Source organism: Ambystoma mexicanum, chromosome 2q, assembly GCF_040938575.1.
Source record: "Ambystoma mexicanum isolate Mex_15411 chromosome 2q, UKY_AmexF1_1, whole genome shotgun sequence".
Taxonomy (NCBI): domain Eukaryota; kingdom Metazoa; phylum Chordata; class Amphibia; order Caudata; family Ambystomatidae; genus Ambystoma; species Ambystoma mexicanum.
This window is the reverse complement of record NC_090924.1, coordinates 1,042,747,606-1,042,765,330: the sequence shown is the minus strand read 5'-3', so window position 1 is coordinate 1,042,765,330 and position 17,725 is coordinate 1,042,747,606. Positions and strand designations below refer to the sequence as shown.

Genomic DNA, 17,725 nt, shown 5'->3' with positions numbered 1-17,725 from the left:
ATGCTACTTGTGCAGTAGTGCTGTAATGCTACTTGTGCAGTAGTGCTGTACTCTGTGCTGTAACATGCCAAATATCCTTACATATACCCTCCTTTTGTTTTTAGAATTTGGCTATAATCCAAGCCAATTCCTAAAAACAACTTGTTCTATTTTTTTTTTTTACAATATAGCAATCCAACAAAATGAATATTCATGTGCATCAATGAAAATTTGCAATTAACATTTCATCTGAGTCCATCAGTTCATAAAATGTTCCACATTTGCCTTCTCAGTGGAAGTGGCATTACTTTAAGTTTAAATTTTCCAAGTCAATTAAAAACAATGAAATAAAACAATTAACTAAAACAAATAAGTAATATAACAAGTTAAAATAAATAATTAAAATAATAAATACGTGGAACTTCATATGCCGGAACTTTTGCTTTGTCTCTTTTGGTATGTCCCGGCCAGCGATGTTATTCGGTTCATTCGAGTACTTTTTCATCTTGGCAATCTTGAATCCACAGTAGTCATCTCTTTTGGCATTCCGGTTATTTTGTCTTCACCTCCACCTGGAGGCAGGCATCTTTTGGTCTTCATCCAGGGGACTCCAGGACTCCATCGTCTCCCGTGGCCTCTGATCCCGGAACCTCCGATCAAATAATGTTAATCGTCTAAATCAAAATAGAAAATAAACAGATTAAGTACATAGCACAATACTAACTTCATCCTTTTGCCAAAAATAAAACATGCTTGGTAAAAATACTTCGTTTTTTTTTTTTTTTCTGAAATTAAACACAAGTTAAAAGAAAACAAACACATATAAAACAGCATTCAATATTTAATACACTTTCTCTCTGCACACCAACCACGAGCTTCCGTCATATGTGCATTTATTTATTTATTTATTTATTTATTTATTTATTTATATTATATATTTTCACATATATTACAGTGTTTATGTGCCATCATAACAATCAACTTTTTTTTTTTTTTTTTTTTTTTTTTTTAACTTCTTTGTCACTGCCTCCTGATCACACCCATTTATTTTCTCAAGGGACTCTATCCGTTTCCACATGCTCAAGCTGCCTGATCTCATGTCTGGGATGGCATGGTTTGATTTGATTTACATGGACAAACTGCTCTATTGCTGTTTCACCTTCATTTTTCAAAATTTTATACACTACAGGAGAGACTTTATCTATAATTCGGAATGGCCCCTGCCAGGCTGCCAGAAATTTAGAATTTTTCTGTTTACTTTTTCCAAAATGAAACTTGTACACCTGATCCCCTACATTGTATTCCTTTACTGATGTCTTTTTGTCATAATATGACTTAGCACTGTCAGCAGCTCTTTCCAGATTTCTCTGCACAAAAGCAAATGCATGTTGCAAATGCCTCCTCAGTTCATCAATATATTCATGAACTGTGGATGCACTCACTAGAGTTTGCTCATGTGTTCTGTATAGTAGGTGTTGTGGTAACACCATTTTCCTACCTGTTAAGACCTCATGGGGGCTAACACCTGTTGCTTTGGCAGGAGTCGACCTGATTGCCATCAAAACCAATGGTAAACGCAAATCCCAGCTGGAACCTGCTTCTGCCACAAATTTCTTTAAAATGTCCACAACAGACCTATTGCTTCTTTCAACTGTACCTGAAGACGCCGCCCGATATGCGATATGTAGTTTCCTTTTCACACCTAGTATTTGCCATACCTTACTCATTAGAGTACTTGTGAAATGACTTCCTCTGTCTGACTCAATTCTTTGTGGCAACCCAAACCTTGAGAACACATGGTTCACCAGCAATGTGGCTGCTGTTTGCGCACTACAATCTGGTGCGGGAATGCACTCAATCCACTTTGACATCAAACATACCACACTCAAAATATAGCGGTGTCCCCTGCTCGACCTTTTTAAAGGACCTACATAGTCTATTTGCAAATCTGACCATGGGAGAGTTAGGCCTCTTTTCATCAATGGTGCTCTATGCATTGGTGAAGCAGGTTTAAATTGGGCGCATACTAGACATCCTCTAGTATATAATTCCACATCTTGGGACATATGTGGCCAGTAAGCATAATCTTTTAGTATTTCTAATGTCTTTTGTGAACCTCTATGGCCTGCAGTTATGGCATCGTGTGCATGGTGTAGCATTAGTCCTCTGAATGAAAGGGGTACTACCCACTGTATTTGCCCTGTTATGGACTCTCTAATCATGAGCCCATCCTGTAATCTAATTCGTGTTTTGTTCTTTAATAACACCCTCAACTCTTCTTTTCCCATACAATCATTTTCTGTTAAAGGATTTTTTTCAGGATCTATCAAATGATTATAATAGATTCCCAAAATTTGATCATTCTTTTGTGCCTCAATCAAATCTTGGTCTGGCGTGTCATGACTCCACTGCATCACCGGTTGATCTACCTCCTTTGGTGCTTTAGAACGTGTGACTGCATCAATTTGTATTTCACCCATTAAATAATCAATAGGTAGCAATTCTCCCATCACAGCCCCAATCTTAGCCAGATGGTCTGCCTTATCATTTCCCTCCTTATCCTCTCCTGGTGTTTTTAAATGCCCACGAATTTTTCTCCAGTATATTGTTAAATTATTTTCTGACACCAATTTGTCTATGGCTTGTATCATTTTTCCATGTTTAAGTGGCTTTTTGTTGTATGTAACCATGCCTCTTGCTTTCCAACCAGGCAAATACTCCACAAAGCTATTCCGTGCATAGTCAGAATCAGTCACCAGGACAATTTCACTGAACTTTTTATCAACTGCAGTAGCAATTGCTTTATAGATGGCTGCCAATTCCGCTACCTGACTGCTCCTATCTCCAATCCTCATCCCTATACTAGGAACGCCTTCACATTTCAACCAGACATTTCCTATTCCTGCCACTAATTGTTTATTACTGTCATTTTCAATGTGAAAAGCACAACCATCCACATATACAGTTGGCAAATCCTTGCATGTTTTTTCATCAAAAGCTTTGTGTGGTGATTGTTCAAACTCCTGCAAACTAGCTTCCACATCCATTTCATTTGTTATTTGTTCAGCTGCACAGTCATGTAAGTCAGCTAACCCTTGAGCAATTGGGCTCTTTTTATTTTGTCCATATCTTACTTCTACGGGAAAACCTTGTAATGCCAGCGTCCATGAAGTGATTCTGGATTGCGCTAGATTGCCTGATCTAATTCTTTTACTCTCTAAAAATTGCAAAGGTTGATGATTTGTTTCAATAATCACCTTTTCTCCCTGAACAATGGGGCGGAAATGTTGTAGCGCCCACACAGTGGTTAATAGGGCCTTTTCGCATTCATTAAATTTCATTTCAACTTGGGAAAATGCCTTACTTGCATATGCAATGGTTTTGTGATTCAAATCGTGTTTTTGTGATAACACTGCTGACATACAATGTTCAGAAAAGCCTATTTCTATAAAGAAATCCCTGTCCTTTTTGGGGTATGCTAAACATGGTGCCTTTACAATACATTCCTTCAATCTAGCCACTGCATCAGACTGCTCTCTTCCCCATTTCCAGGGAGTATTTAGTTTAAGCAGTTTAGTCAATGGTTGAGTGATTTCTGCATAATTCTCAATGAACTTTCTGTTATAGCCTGTTATCCCTAATAAACTTTTTACTCCTTTCACATTTTTAGGATCTTTTAATCTTTGTATGGCCTCTATTTTCTTCCTTTGTGGATTTAGCCCATGTTCAGTCACTTCATGCCCTAGAAAGTTCACTTTTTTCTTGCACCATTGTGCTTTTTGCAAAGATACTTTGGCGCCTGCTTTCTGCAATTGGCCAAGCACATGTCTTATTTCATCAAAATGGCTTTTAAGGTTTTCATTTTTTATCAAGACATCATCCACATAAACTATTGTCCCTCTTTCCGCTGCATCCGGCATGGCCTTTCTCAAAAATATGCCAAATTCACTCCCACTATTGATGTACCCGAACGGAGCTCTAAGCCAGGCATATTGAGTCCTGTCAAATGTAAAGGAAAATAGGTGTTGTATCTCCTCTGCCAATGGCACACACCAATATCCAGATGTGAGATCTAACGTGGTAAATACATTTGAACCATGTATCTGAGCTAGGCCCTGATCAATGAATGGTAGTGGCCATCTAGATACTGGTACTCTTTTATTTAACTCTCTTAAGTCTGCACACAGCCGCCATTGACCATTTGGCTTTAACACACCTAAAATAGGCGTATTGGATGTGCTATGAATGGGCCTAATTATTCCCCGTGATTCCAAATTTTTAATAATCTCTGCCAATGATTCTAAACATGCCAGCGGTAGTCTATACTGGCGTACAAACACTGGATTTCTGCTACAACCTTCTGGTAGTGTGGCCACATGTAAATCAGTTAAACCACAATCATAAGCATCTTTTGCAAATACATCCTTAAACTCCATAAATATTTCCCTCAGATTGCGTCGATCCTCATCGCTGTTACATGCATCCGCTAAGGAGATCTGCTCTTCTACCATTCTGGAAAATTCTGGAAACTCTTCTGGTAAAGGAATCTCAGCGCTTTCCTCTAACTGTGTGGCTGTGTCTTTTTGTAGAGCTGCCACTTTCAAATATTTTGGCAGATCAGCTTCCACTTCAATGGGCTGATTTCCTGTTTCATTTTCATTTAAATTAAATATTATGCAATCCTCTTGATGGCAGCACACTGTTTCATTTGCATCATAAGGATACACAGAATGAATTTTAAATATTCCTTTGGGCTGAGAGTCCAGGTGTTCTGGTAACTCGCCCCTGGCATCTACATATTTTTCAGGAATATTCCCAATCACCATGTTATTTAAATCTGCCGTATAATGTGATTTTTGTATGGCCATTCCTAATGGGGAGTTTTCCTCTAAATGAACGTCCTGACAACCTTTATTATTTACCATGATTTTTACAGATCCCTCACCAATGTCTACCAATGGAATGTATTCATAATCCAGGCCTTGCTGTTTTATGGATTCATTCAGGCATACAAATGCATCAGAGCCTTTCATCTGCTGTCCATTTTTGCATTTCAGTGTTATTGCAAACTGTTTTGTAAATGCAGGAACAATAGTATTTTTCCTCATCTGTAATTCGACTGCATAAGGAACTAGTTGTGCACAATGATAAGCCCTTCTTTTGTCTCCAAATTCAGGCGCCGGCCCACCTAGGCGTGACCATATTTTTTGATTAAGGAAATCTAACACCATACACATTCTGTGCATGATGTCATTGCCCATGTAAAATTCATTTTGTGCTCCACTCACTATCCATACATTATGGTAAATTGCTTTCTGCCCAATGCTAATTTTAAGCATGCATCTGCCTGTAATTCGGTTTTCAAAGTCTGGACTGTCCAACCCAGAAACATATTGGTTTTTAATCCTAAATTTCGGGATTTCTTCCCTCTCCATAATTTTTTGCAACAATTTCTCATTAATGAAACTCCTTTCATGTTCAAGCGCTAAAGTGGCTTTTATTGTTTTAAGATAATCATTTATACCAGCGTGAACCCATGGTTGCTCATCTTCCATGTGTATCTCTGCCAGAGTGGTAATGTGTTTTTCTGAATCTGTTTTAGGAACAATATTCTGTTTGCATGTATTCTCTTTTAAATAGAAACGTAATGTGTGTTCGTCTATGGCAGTCTGCCAATCTTTCCTTGGGTCCAAGTATATTTGTACAGGTAGTTTTTCATTGTCGCTCTGATCTTTGTCTTGACACCTTAATATAACAGTGACACTAGGTATGCAGCTATTCTGGAGATATACCTCCACAGCATCATTTGTTTTGGCAACGGTGTGACATTCTTTTATATTGCTGTTTTGTGATTTTAGTTTCTTAGGCCTCAATGGTTTTTTGGTTAAGGACCACAGCACTCCATTCACCCCATCTATGAGAGGAGACAATCTTTTCAGGCAATCTGTCCCCATCAGAAATGGAATTTCACAAATAGATGTGATCAATACCTCTTGTTTCATTCTGTGCTTTCCTATTTTTATGTCAACCTCAGTTACACCTATGATGGGCACCTCCTCCCCATTAAAGTTATGCACTGGGCCTTGATTTGCCTTCACTGTGATCTGACTCTGTGGAGGCCTCCCTTCATTGATACTCTTTACCAGCTCCTTGGACATAATTGTGGCCTGTGCGCCAGTGTCAATCATAGCAAAGGTGTGGCATTTTTCTTCTACAGTGATGGGTGCATAATATCTGTCCTCAACTTCCTCTAATACACATAAGAAATGTGAATTCTTACTGATTTCAGGGCTCACCTTTCTCAGGCCTTTTTCACTTTTGGCTAAGCACATTGGTAAATGAAAAGACATTTTTCCCTCCTTTTTACCCATTTCTGTGCGAGATATTTTATTCATTTCTCCATGTTCAGAGGTTTTTTGGAGTGTGGCCACCGTTCGCCCATCCATCTGGGTAACATCAGAGACCACATTACAACCTTCCAACTGAACATGTGTCACAACATCATTCAGCAATTTGTCATTTTTTAATTCTGTGCATTTGTGATCATTTAGTGTAATACCAGCCCTTTCAGCCTTTTCAAAAATATGTGGCTCAAAGAATTTTTCAGGTGATTGACTTGTACCCTCCTTGTGAGTATTTCCTTTTTCTGTCTGTGTTTGGTAATTGTTTTGCTTGCCCAGGGAAGGAGCTATGGCATCCCCACTTACTCCCTGTTCACTGGTATTCCCCATGCATGAGTCATTTTTCTTAAATCTGTCCCTTTGTTCTTTTGGAATTCCTAATGTTTCTTTTTCATTTGTGCAAATCTTTACTGTTTTATTTAGCTCTAAGTTAAACCGTACCTCTTTTTTAGAAGTATTTGCACTTTCTATCACAATTTCATTTACTGGTACTTTCATTTTTAATCCATTAGACATCTCAGAGTCGTTATGCAAAATTATATCAGAGCAATCTGTCATTTTGGCACTGCAGTTATCATGAGTACTTAGTCACTTTTCGGAAGCCCCCCGGTCATTGCTATGGCCATCAGCCCCCTCTTTGGAAGGTTGTTTTTGCGCTGTATAGAGCTTTCCTATTTGCTCAGCTAACATTTTCACTTGGGCCTCAAGGCATTGGAACCTTTCCACCTCTCTAGGATCCTCTTTCTGTGGCCTAGGTCGATATTGGTTGTTTTCCCCCTGATTGGATCTATTCTGATACCTCTCAGGTGATTGATACCGGTTGGGATGGTTTCTGAACTCTTGATTCATTTGTGGAGGGGAGCGGGTTGCACCCATCCTTTGATTATAGTCCCCTGGTGGGGAATCATTGTACTGGCGTGGACTGTAGTTCACGTTTTGCTTCATGTCCTGTTTCTCAGATTGTGGGTACTGGCCCCTATATTGATTTCCATTATCAGTAAATCGATCCACATATCGGGGCCTATCCTGATTACCATATATCATGGTGCTGGGATCAAATCTGCTCTGTGTCCCCAATGACTGGTAGGGACCATCATTTCTTTGATCTTGATTTTGTCTCTGATTATTGTTCATACCTGCCATATCAGACCGGTATCTTACCCGGGGTCTATCTCCTAAATATCTAGGGCTGATGTAGCTCTCTCTATTACTAGGATCATGTGATTGGAATATTGGTACAGTAAATGGCGATCTTTGTTGATTACCCCTTTGTTCAGGTGTCACATTATTTTTACCTTGGCTTTGAGCAGACTCAAGGGACATTTTGGCTGACCTGATTTCCATTACTGTGGCTGAGGGTTCTTTAGATTTAGGCCTAGTATCTTTCATTTTATCACTTTCTCTACCCTGACAATAGAGTACCTCATATAGCTTGGTGCTTTGATGTACAATCCATTCAAGGGACTTGTCACGGTCAAATTCACGGACCAATTGGGATATAATGTCTTTCTGTAGCCCATAGAAGTATGCGGTTTTAAACTCATTGGAATTTGAGTCAAAAGATACATCAAAGCGAGAGAATGCTCTTTTTAAGTCTTGTAAAAATTGGCGAGGTGATGTATTAGGTCCAGCAGTAATAGTGTACGCAACTTTCTTTGCCTCCTGCAATGACTGAAAAGGAGAAAAATGGCGCCTAATTTCTTTTTCAAACTCCAGCCATGTCATATTCTGCTGTTCATTTAATCCCCTTATGATGCTGGCCGTCGGGGCATCTAAAGTTAAATGAAAATATTGTCTGTACTGTTCCTTAGGTATCTGGAGCGCTTTAAAAATGTCATGCACCGCTTCTAAGTGATCCTCAATGCAGCATTCACCTCCCTTTTTAAATGGTTTGATCAGGGCTTTAATGGATTTCATTATTTTTATGGGGCTACTTGTTGCAATGCATGGAATTGCACTATTTTGTGATTCAATCCTGTTTTCAGGTGTATGAGATTGGTGGCTGCCCCCAATGGGAGTATCAAATCCCCCAAGGGCGCTGCAACCAAGTTCAGTCACCGGCCCAGTCACTGGGGCACTAGCTCTTTGGGCAGAGCTAGAATTCACCTCCACTCCATTGAATGTGGTGCCCTGCCGCCTCTCCTGGGACCTGGGAATGCACATTTGCTGTTCTAAGTCCTTACACTTTTTAAGGAGTCTGTTGGCTTCATCATGCAAATAATTATTTTCATCACTCATTTTATTAATTGCCTCCTGCATATCGCACATTTGCATTTGGCATTCATTGAACTCTTTACTTCTCTTGTCTCTTTCTTGGATCATTTTAATCATTTCTTGTTCTACACTCTGGAGATCACCTTCTTTTTCGCAATGTTCTTTTTGTAAAATCTGCATTTCTGAAACAACCTCATCTTTATCCTGCCTAATGTGATCCACTAAGGCTTTTAAGTGTGTCAATTCTTGCTCACTATCTTCAAATTGTTTCTTGTTTTTGGATAACTGAGTATCAAAGTCTCTGCATTTTAATTGCATGTCTTTTTGGCATACATCCAATTCTGCTCTCAACATTTCCTGATTTTTACTTGCCCCATCTAATTCAGTCTTTAACCTGTTAATTAGCTGAGTATCATTCTCTTGCATTCGCAGTGACTTGTTTAAAATAAACCATATTTTGCCGCATAGCCGTATTAAACAGTCTTTCTCTGCACTTTTATCGGCTGCATTCAATAATCTTGTAAGGCAGACCTGAATTATGCTGCCTTCTGCAAAAATATTGTCTAGTTTTTCTTTCTGCACCTCACCCTGAATGCGGTTACTCCATTCTAAGGTACTGTTCGAAGACCAATTCCCATGTGCAAATAACTTTGCCTCTAAATATTGCACTAGATCTGAGAATGTGGTTTCCCTTTGTGACATTCTGAAATTCGTTTTTAGTGGCACACTGCTATTATAAAATGGGTTCCCTTTAATGTGCAAATGGCAGTGTGAGACACGCTTGCCACGCCCAGTAGGTACTCTATGATCACTTTCCCGGCCTGCAACGCACCATAAATATGTAGGGTATTTTGTGGAGATTTGGGGCCTGACGGTATTTTATTACCGCTGAGAAATAACTTAGCAATAATCACTCTTTGTATTCAGATTTGGCCATGTGCAACAATAATACAATGGACATGCATTATTTCAGCACCCAGACCTGCATATTTGGTATACGTGGTTGGTGGTATTTTGGTGAGCATAATTCCCTTGTTTTATTTGTGGCCCCAATGTCCAGAATCCCTTATCTTCGCTTAGATTTTTCGTGTGATCACTAGAGAGACCTCAGACCTGCATTCTAGGGAAACCACAATTTCCAGGGATAGTGTTGGTGCGCCACCATGGGCAAACTCACTGACTTATTTACGACAGAGAGCTATATGTGGTAGTCTTGTGGTAATTTCCACTACCTTATATACGGTAGGGAGCTATGTTCAGAGAGTCTCTCTTCCCGTTGGCTCATGTACCTCCAACAAGTTATACTACAGTCACTCACAATTATTCATACTGATTCTGACATACACACATCTGTCTTAAAATGACCATTGCACTGTTTAAAAATCTCCCCACATCATTGGCATTGTAATGGTAAATAGAAAATAAACCACCCGTCTGTTTTCAAATATTTTCTGTATTATAAAATTTGCATTTAGACATAATCTCATTCTTTACAGCAATAAAAGGGAACAATCAAAGCATTTTCAATGACACACTGCAATTATAGTGGCGGAGAACAGAACTTAAATTGCAACATTAGCACTTGATTAAGACACGCACGGGACTTTCATTTTTCTACACTGACTGCATACTTTCGTGCACACACACAGCTCCCCCAGTTAGGTAATTACCTTATCTGTTTAGAGGATTCTCTCTGTGAATGTGGCTCTCTTGGCTTAACTCCAACGAAAAGGGACGCTTGCCTTCTCAAGCCGGGGTCATTGCCTGGAATTCTCAGCTTTTTCAGATAGGACAGCCTCTGCCAGTGGAAATGTAATTCTTTCAGCTTTCCCCAGTCTCGACTGCAGCAGGACACCCCCACAGCCAGGTCTTCTCCCCAGTAGTGCAGAAAGATGTCTGCCTGTCTTTTTCCCTGCTACTGCCCACTAAAACTTTCCTCTCAGCCCTCTTTATGACGTGTTCCAATGAAATCCATCATCTCTCATCCTCCTACTTTTAAACAATAGCTTCGCTTATACATTTGCAATTGTTGCAAATCTGACTTCCTTCCTCCTGCAGTTACTGTGCACAACAACACGGATAATCATGCAGAGAAGAGAGGAAAAATCTGCACACTCATTTAACTGGTTTTCAAAATATGCCTAATTCTGCAGTAGAGAACACATTTTATTAGTGAGTTATAATAAAATAAGGTTTTATTAGTCAGGTTAATGGTTAATATGTTAGCTGTTAATTTTCAAATGTGTCTCTAGCAATATAGGCATTTCAGGTGAAAAATAGTGTGCATTTTTAAATGAACACGTGTGCTTTTAACTGTAAAAATAGCTTTGCATCTTATATGTTAAAATCGTTTTTTGACTGAATAGCCTGTCTTTCCTTGTTAATCTGCTAACCCATATAGCAATGCACCGCACCCTTGTGGTGGTGCTGCAAAAAAAAAATGCTACTTGTGCAGTAGTGCTGTAATGCTACTTGTGCAGTAGTGCTGTAATGCTACTTGTGCAGTAGTGCTGTAATGCTACTTGTGCAGTAGTGCTGTACTCTGTGCTGTAACATGCCAAATATCCTTACAGGTCCTTGACAAGAATACGGAAGCAGTGTTAGCCATGCTGCACAATACACTGATACATTCTGAAGAGGCCAACATCACACACCTATCGCCATAAATGACCAGATTGTTGGCAGCAGTCTCAAACTCCATTTGGTTAGCACATAACAATGAAATTGTATGTATAAACAATGCATCAGACAAAGTGGTTGACCCAAATTTGAAGTTATGGCCAGATGCAGAGGAGCATACCGCCCCAGTAACATAGGACAAGGAATAATAGTATCAACAAACAGCCCATGTAATATCCTATATTGTATGTAGAAAAATTGGAAGAGAAACATATAGATTTGTTCAGGATATTATAAATGCTGCGTATTCCACCAATGGTTATGCATTTGACATTGGTGGACCCCTGTTTTGAATTCCTTTCCCTAACCATACATCAAGAGTGTAAATATTTGTTCACTGGTTCCTATAAAAGTATCCAGTATATGTGAAAACTCTTCCCACAGGGGTACACAAAACCCCCACTCTTTTCTCCCAACAACTGAAAAAGGACTTGGATGACATCAAGTATCTGGGACAGTCAGTGTTATTATAGTATGTAGATGACTTACTCCACCTATGTCTATATATTTCACTGTGGTGGACCCCTATTCCACATTCTTTTTCCATGCTGATATACCTGAATAAAAGCCATTTGTTTAGCATTTCCTATTAAGGAATTCAATAGACTTGGACACACCTCCTACAGGGGTACACAGTATCCCAGACTCTTTTCTCCAAACAATTAACTGGACTTGGATGACATCAAGTTTCCAGCACAGTCAGTTTTAGTGAATTATGTAGATGACCTCATTCTAATATCCCATTCACATGAAACCTGCAAACTTGGCATAATGTTCCTAGGCATAACTTGCTATTGTGTGGGGAAAGTGTTTATTATTGAGGACATGACATCATGCAGGAATACATATTCATAACTTAATCATCCAGAGAAAGCAGTTTGAAGTCCCCGACTGTAACCCAGATGTGACGTTTCCTAGGTATGACTGGTTGTTGTAGGTAATTGATATTGGGATATGCAAAGATAGCAAAACCATTACATTGCAGCAGGCAGAGGAACCAGTAAAGGCTTTTGGAACAACTAAAGGAGCACAGTATAATGTGCCAGCATTGGGGCTGTCTAGTTACAAAAAGAAATTCACACTTTATTGTCACAAAAGTAATGGATATTTACTAGCTGGCCTCACACAACACACAGACTGAAACTGAGACCACTAGCCTATTACAATACTATTTTAGACCCTGTTGCTGCCAGAAGGCCGCCATGTTTTTTGTCTGTAGCTGCTGCTGGAACCACAATGTAGCAATGTCAATGTATTGTGCTAAGATCATTGTTAGATGTTAGTAGCTGTCCCACATGCCATACAAGCCCTATTATTGAAAATAAAAAACACAGGACATGTCCCTCTCACAACTGACCAAACAAGAAATGCTGTTGTTGAATTCCTCAAATATAACGCTGACATGCTGCCAGACTTGAATCCAACCTCATTGTTACCCACCCTTTGGATGGAGAATAGCATGACAATGAACCATATGGCTGTGTAGCAATAACAGATTGATTTTTATACCCCAGATCCCTGTACTAGAGTACTTTGCAGACAGTTCTTGCATCAGAAACAAACAAGGCTGATTGAAAGTTGGTTATGCAGTTTGTTTACTTCAAAAAATAGTGGAAACAAGTAAATTGCCCAATGTCTTTACTTCTCAAGTTGCAAAGTTAGCTGCCCTAACACATGCATATAAACTTCCAGACAACAAACAGTAAATATTTACATTGACTCAAGATTTGCCTTCGACATTACCCATGACTTTGATTTGTTTTGAAAGCAAATAGGCTTCACCACATCCTTAGGTTACCGAATGAAAAACACTGTTAACTAGCAATCCTCTGGACACTCGTTTACTATCCGTCTACTACATACCAACCCCTTAGTAACCACATTTCCCATGTGAACGCATTAGCTGATGCTGCTAATAAACAGACACACACATTTCTTTTTTTTCTTCTTTTTGTAAAATTAAATTTGTGTATAATAAACATGTGTTTCCAATACATATGGATATCAGCAACATCACATAACTGTAAACCTTTAAACATACTAATATTCCATATCGATATAATAAGAGCGAACTATCTTAAATCATCATGCAATCCTATGCAACTCATAACCCAACAGTGATAATTACATATTATATACATTGTAAAATGTAACTCATTGACACATACAATACCAAGTAGACATCACCAACAAACAGAAGAAAAAAAATCACTAATATAAGCTATTGAATGGACTCCATAAAGAAAGATGTAAATCTTCACGATCTTCATGTACTAGTAGTACTTTTTCACATTTTGATAACGTTTGCATTTCTACTAACTAGTCCTTCGTAACAGGTTTTTTCCTGCTTTTCCAAACCCTAAGAGTTAACTTAACAGCAGCCACCAAGGCCTTATAAATCCATGCACCATATTCCCTTGTAATTGAGCATCTTCCTCTGTGTAACAATAAGATCATGTGCGCTGCTGACCTAGGAATATTTATATTGAGAACCATGTCTATTCTATCTAAAACCTTCTTCCAGAAAGTTTGCACACGCAAGCAGCTCCAGAGTAAGTGTAAAAAAGTCCCCCTATCCTTTCCGCAACTCCAGCACACATCGTCATTCATGAATTTAAGTTTGTGAATTCTTTCTGGGGTCCAATAAATTCTCACAACAAATTTGTGACTTATTAACCGTAAACATGTGTCCATTTGTGCCTTGGGGCCCGTTCTGAGTAGATCCTCCCACTCCTCCTCAGATATTTCCAAATTAATTTCATTCAACCAAACTTCTTTAAATTGAATCCAGGAATTTACATAATCTGACCCCATAGCCATGAAATGCATATAAGCGGATACCACATGCTCCGTCCTATCAAACAATGTACATATCTCTGGTCTGTGTTCTAGCTCTCCATCAAACATATCAATTCTCTGATTTAGCAGGGAACGCAACTCTATATAGCGGCACAATTCTCTCCTGTTTAAACTAAATGTACTTTGTAATTCCTCCAAACTTAGTATCCTATTTCCTTCTAAAATATCCCTCACTCTTAGAATAACTTTTGTATCCAACTATGCCAATGTAGGCATCTGTTTGGTAATTGAAGTTCTTGATTATGCCAGATTGAAGCATCATAACTTATCCCAATATGTTGATAATTTTCCTTAAAACATGTCACCAGAGTTTTCCAGTTGCCGCTTTTGTCTGTAATCTCATGTTTTTCCCCGATACCTGTTCCATTGTATATAGACTATCCAAAGCAAAAGGTTTAGAAGTATCCCTTTCTAGTTTCAAACATACCAGACTTTTTATATCTTCATTATAAAAATAATGTGATAATTTCTTTATAAGGAATCCTCTACAGTATTAAAAAATATCTGGGTATCCAAATCCCCCTTCCTGAACTTCACGCAATAAAATATATTTCAGAATACTTGGTGGTTTCCCAATCCCCCATAAAATATTCTGAAAAACCTTTTCAATTGTCTGTAAAGTTTTCTTCGAAATTGATAAGGGGAGTGATTGTATTGTATACAATAATTTTGGCAATAATCCATTTTTATTTTATTTATCTTAGCCCACAAGTTCAGAGTTAACCTTTCCCATTTCCTTATATTGATTAACAGCTTTACTATTATCTTATCAACATTCACTTGAACTATTTTTTTTAGATCCCTGATAATATGTATCCCTAAGTATTTTACTACATTCGGGGACCATCTACAATTCCAAGATTTCAACACATTTTTATCACATACAGTTGAAAGTGTAAGTGACTTCAATCCAGAAATCCAACTAAGTCAATGCTTAGGATGGGATGCCCAATGGAAGCCCTTATTTATATATTTTTATGTCAAAGTTCTTACATCTGGATGATGAACCCTTATGTAACGCCCCTCTCTTTGAATCCCCCTGACCTCACTGAGCCAAGAAGTAGGTTTGTTTTGCAAATTAAAAGATTTATTTGAAGAATTAAACAATATATATATCACACTTTTATGAATAAAATAATATTTGAATAGCGCACTTATGAATATGGACGGTAATCAACAATGGGTAATATTACAAAATTGACACTCTCTTTAATCACATAGGAGTATGAATATGGAAGATACTGTAGCAGAGAATACTTATGTGATTCAAGGAAATGCAATAATGGGAAAGAATGCAACACAGAAATAGACTTGATATGATTTCAATCAAAAGATAATGTGGTCACTTTTTCCCCTGTGACTACTCACTCCCCCCACTATGCAGTATGAAGAGATGGGAAGGAGGGTACACAGGTTTCAAGAATACAATCAATAATGTAGTTCAATTCCAGTTCCCCACAGCAAGTTTAGAGAAAACAGGTATGATTTTAAAACACAGGTCAAAATGCTTTTGAATGTAATTGCAAAGGATGGGAAAATATACTAAAATGCTTTTAATTCACTAAGGGAGATTCAGGATAAGTGGGAGGTACTTTGGATTTAGTTCAAGTCAACACTAGCAATGATTCATGAGTGATTACAAGGTTGAAAACAAACCTAAGCAGTTGAAAGCAAGAAGCAGCTATTTTTAACATGTGGTGAAATTGACCTAAATTGCAATTCGCAGCACTTTTTCCGCTTCTAGGACATGCGGTTCAAAAGATACGGACGTTTTTGTGAAGGTAGATTTTCAGAAATAAAGTTCAGATTTCAGAAATGACAGATGCGCTTTACAGATTTGTAATCACAGGATAGACACAAAATTCTAAATGCAGCTCTGGACAGGTTGAAATGGATGGGATAAGATTACTTTAGACTAAGAGATGACTATGCGCAGTTCTAGACTAGATACTCACTCCTAGTTTTTGGAATGGAATGCGCCTCGTCAAAGATCTGGTCAAGGGTTTAACTTCACTCACCACCGGACATGTCTCAGGCCCTCTGGGTTCTGCGTTCAGTACTGCACAGCGGTCTGCGGCCTCTGGAACTGGATCTGACGGGTCTTGGATTATAGCACTACTTTCTGGGTCCGGATCTGGGTTCTAGCACAGGATTCTTAGCTAGAATAGAACAGCTCAACCCGGCTGTTGAATGTGAGAGCCCCTGGGGAGTTTAGGTGTTAGAATCAGGTTTGCAAAAGATCCTGAAGGCTTGCTGAAGAGGATTCAGCTTGTGGATTAGGCCTCTTTTTCAGGTTCTAGAGCTTGGTTCTAGAGTCTGGTCTCTGGATCTATCTGGAGTCTCTGTCTGGATATTATCTGGATCTGGAGTCTTCCGGCAGGGTGCTGCGCAGGAATCAGTTGAAGTGGAAAAATGAGTGTGTCCTTGCCTGTCCTAAGCAGTCTCTTTTTATGTGTTTTCAAAGTGGGTGGAAAGGCTGATTCTACATGCCCAACCCCCTAAGGATTTGATAGGTTAGAGGATTCCCTGGGACCTGACTGGAGAAAGGATTAGCGTGTCAGAATGAGTCAGAGTGATGCTGTGTTTTACAATCTAGTGAAGAAACTCCCCTTGTTTTTACTTAAAAAATCAATTTTTCCCAAGAACATATTTCCCAGATACACAAGTTGTTGAGAATATATATACACCTCACAGATGAATTAAGGCAGGTCTCTGTTCAAGCCCCATGTTCCTACGAGCTTGGGTTCAGAAATGATGACTTATTTTCGTTTTTGGTGAATTTCCAAATATTGGTTCTGCACCAAATTTTACACAGACATACACACCCTCTCTGAGCATATTACTGTAAGTTCTTATGTTTCTAGCATAAACACTGTATCTACAATATTAATAAATCCTGGGGTTTGGTCTCAGAACATCACCCGGCGTCCAGCTTAGTCTTGAATTGTGAGTGAATTTGTCATTTTAAGAATCTCAAAGTTTGACATTTCTGTCAGCTTGGTATGCTTTGCTATATGCAATTTTATAAAACATACATTTGCTTTCAATTCAATACACACACACGGTTTGTCTCCGCCCCCAGAAGCTTGGCTCTGACTCAGAGGTCACATGTCTTGTTTCCTGCCAGGAGTTGTTGACCAGGAACACCCAAATCAGCATATTCTATTCAGCTGAAAGAATCCATTGTCTCTTTTTCCTGCCAGCAGGGGAAATCTCCTCCTCTCCTGTTGGTAGGAAGGCCAGGTGTGAAGGGTTCCCATGGACAGAAGGAAGCTTCTTTTGTCCAGGGGGAGGTGTGGACTCTGTTTGATCCCAGTGTGGGAACACTTTTTAACTCTGCAACCAATGTTTACAATTTTTCTTTTCTTACAATACAACTCACATTTTTAATACATACATTAAACAATTGCTTCCTTCAAGTCATTTCAGAATATAGTTTTAAATTGTCTCTACCCCTTAGGCTTCTGATAGCCAGTATTCCTTGGCATAGTTTGGGGTTCCATGTTTAACTTTTACAAAGAAATGTGGCCTCATTACGAGTAGCCTGGTAAAAGCGGGTTAATTACCCGTGCTCGTATGAACCCGCTAATAGC

The 17,725-nt window shown here is 38.8% G+C and overlaps 1 long non-coding RNA gene across 1 annotated transcript; it reads right to left on the bottom strand.

Moving 5' to 3' along the window:
• Window positions 1–446: 446 nt before the first annotated feature.
• On the bottom strand, window positions 447–10,568 carry LOC138569055 (uncharacterized). Its single transcript, XR_011303089.1, has 2 exons — window positions 10,265–10,568; window positions 447–653 (listed from the first exon to the last, which is right to left on the bottom strand). It is a non-coding gene; the product is annotated as an uncharacterized lncRNA (long non-coding RNA).
• Between the last annotated feature and the right edge of the window lie 7,157 nt (window positions 10,569–17,725).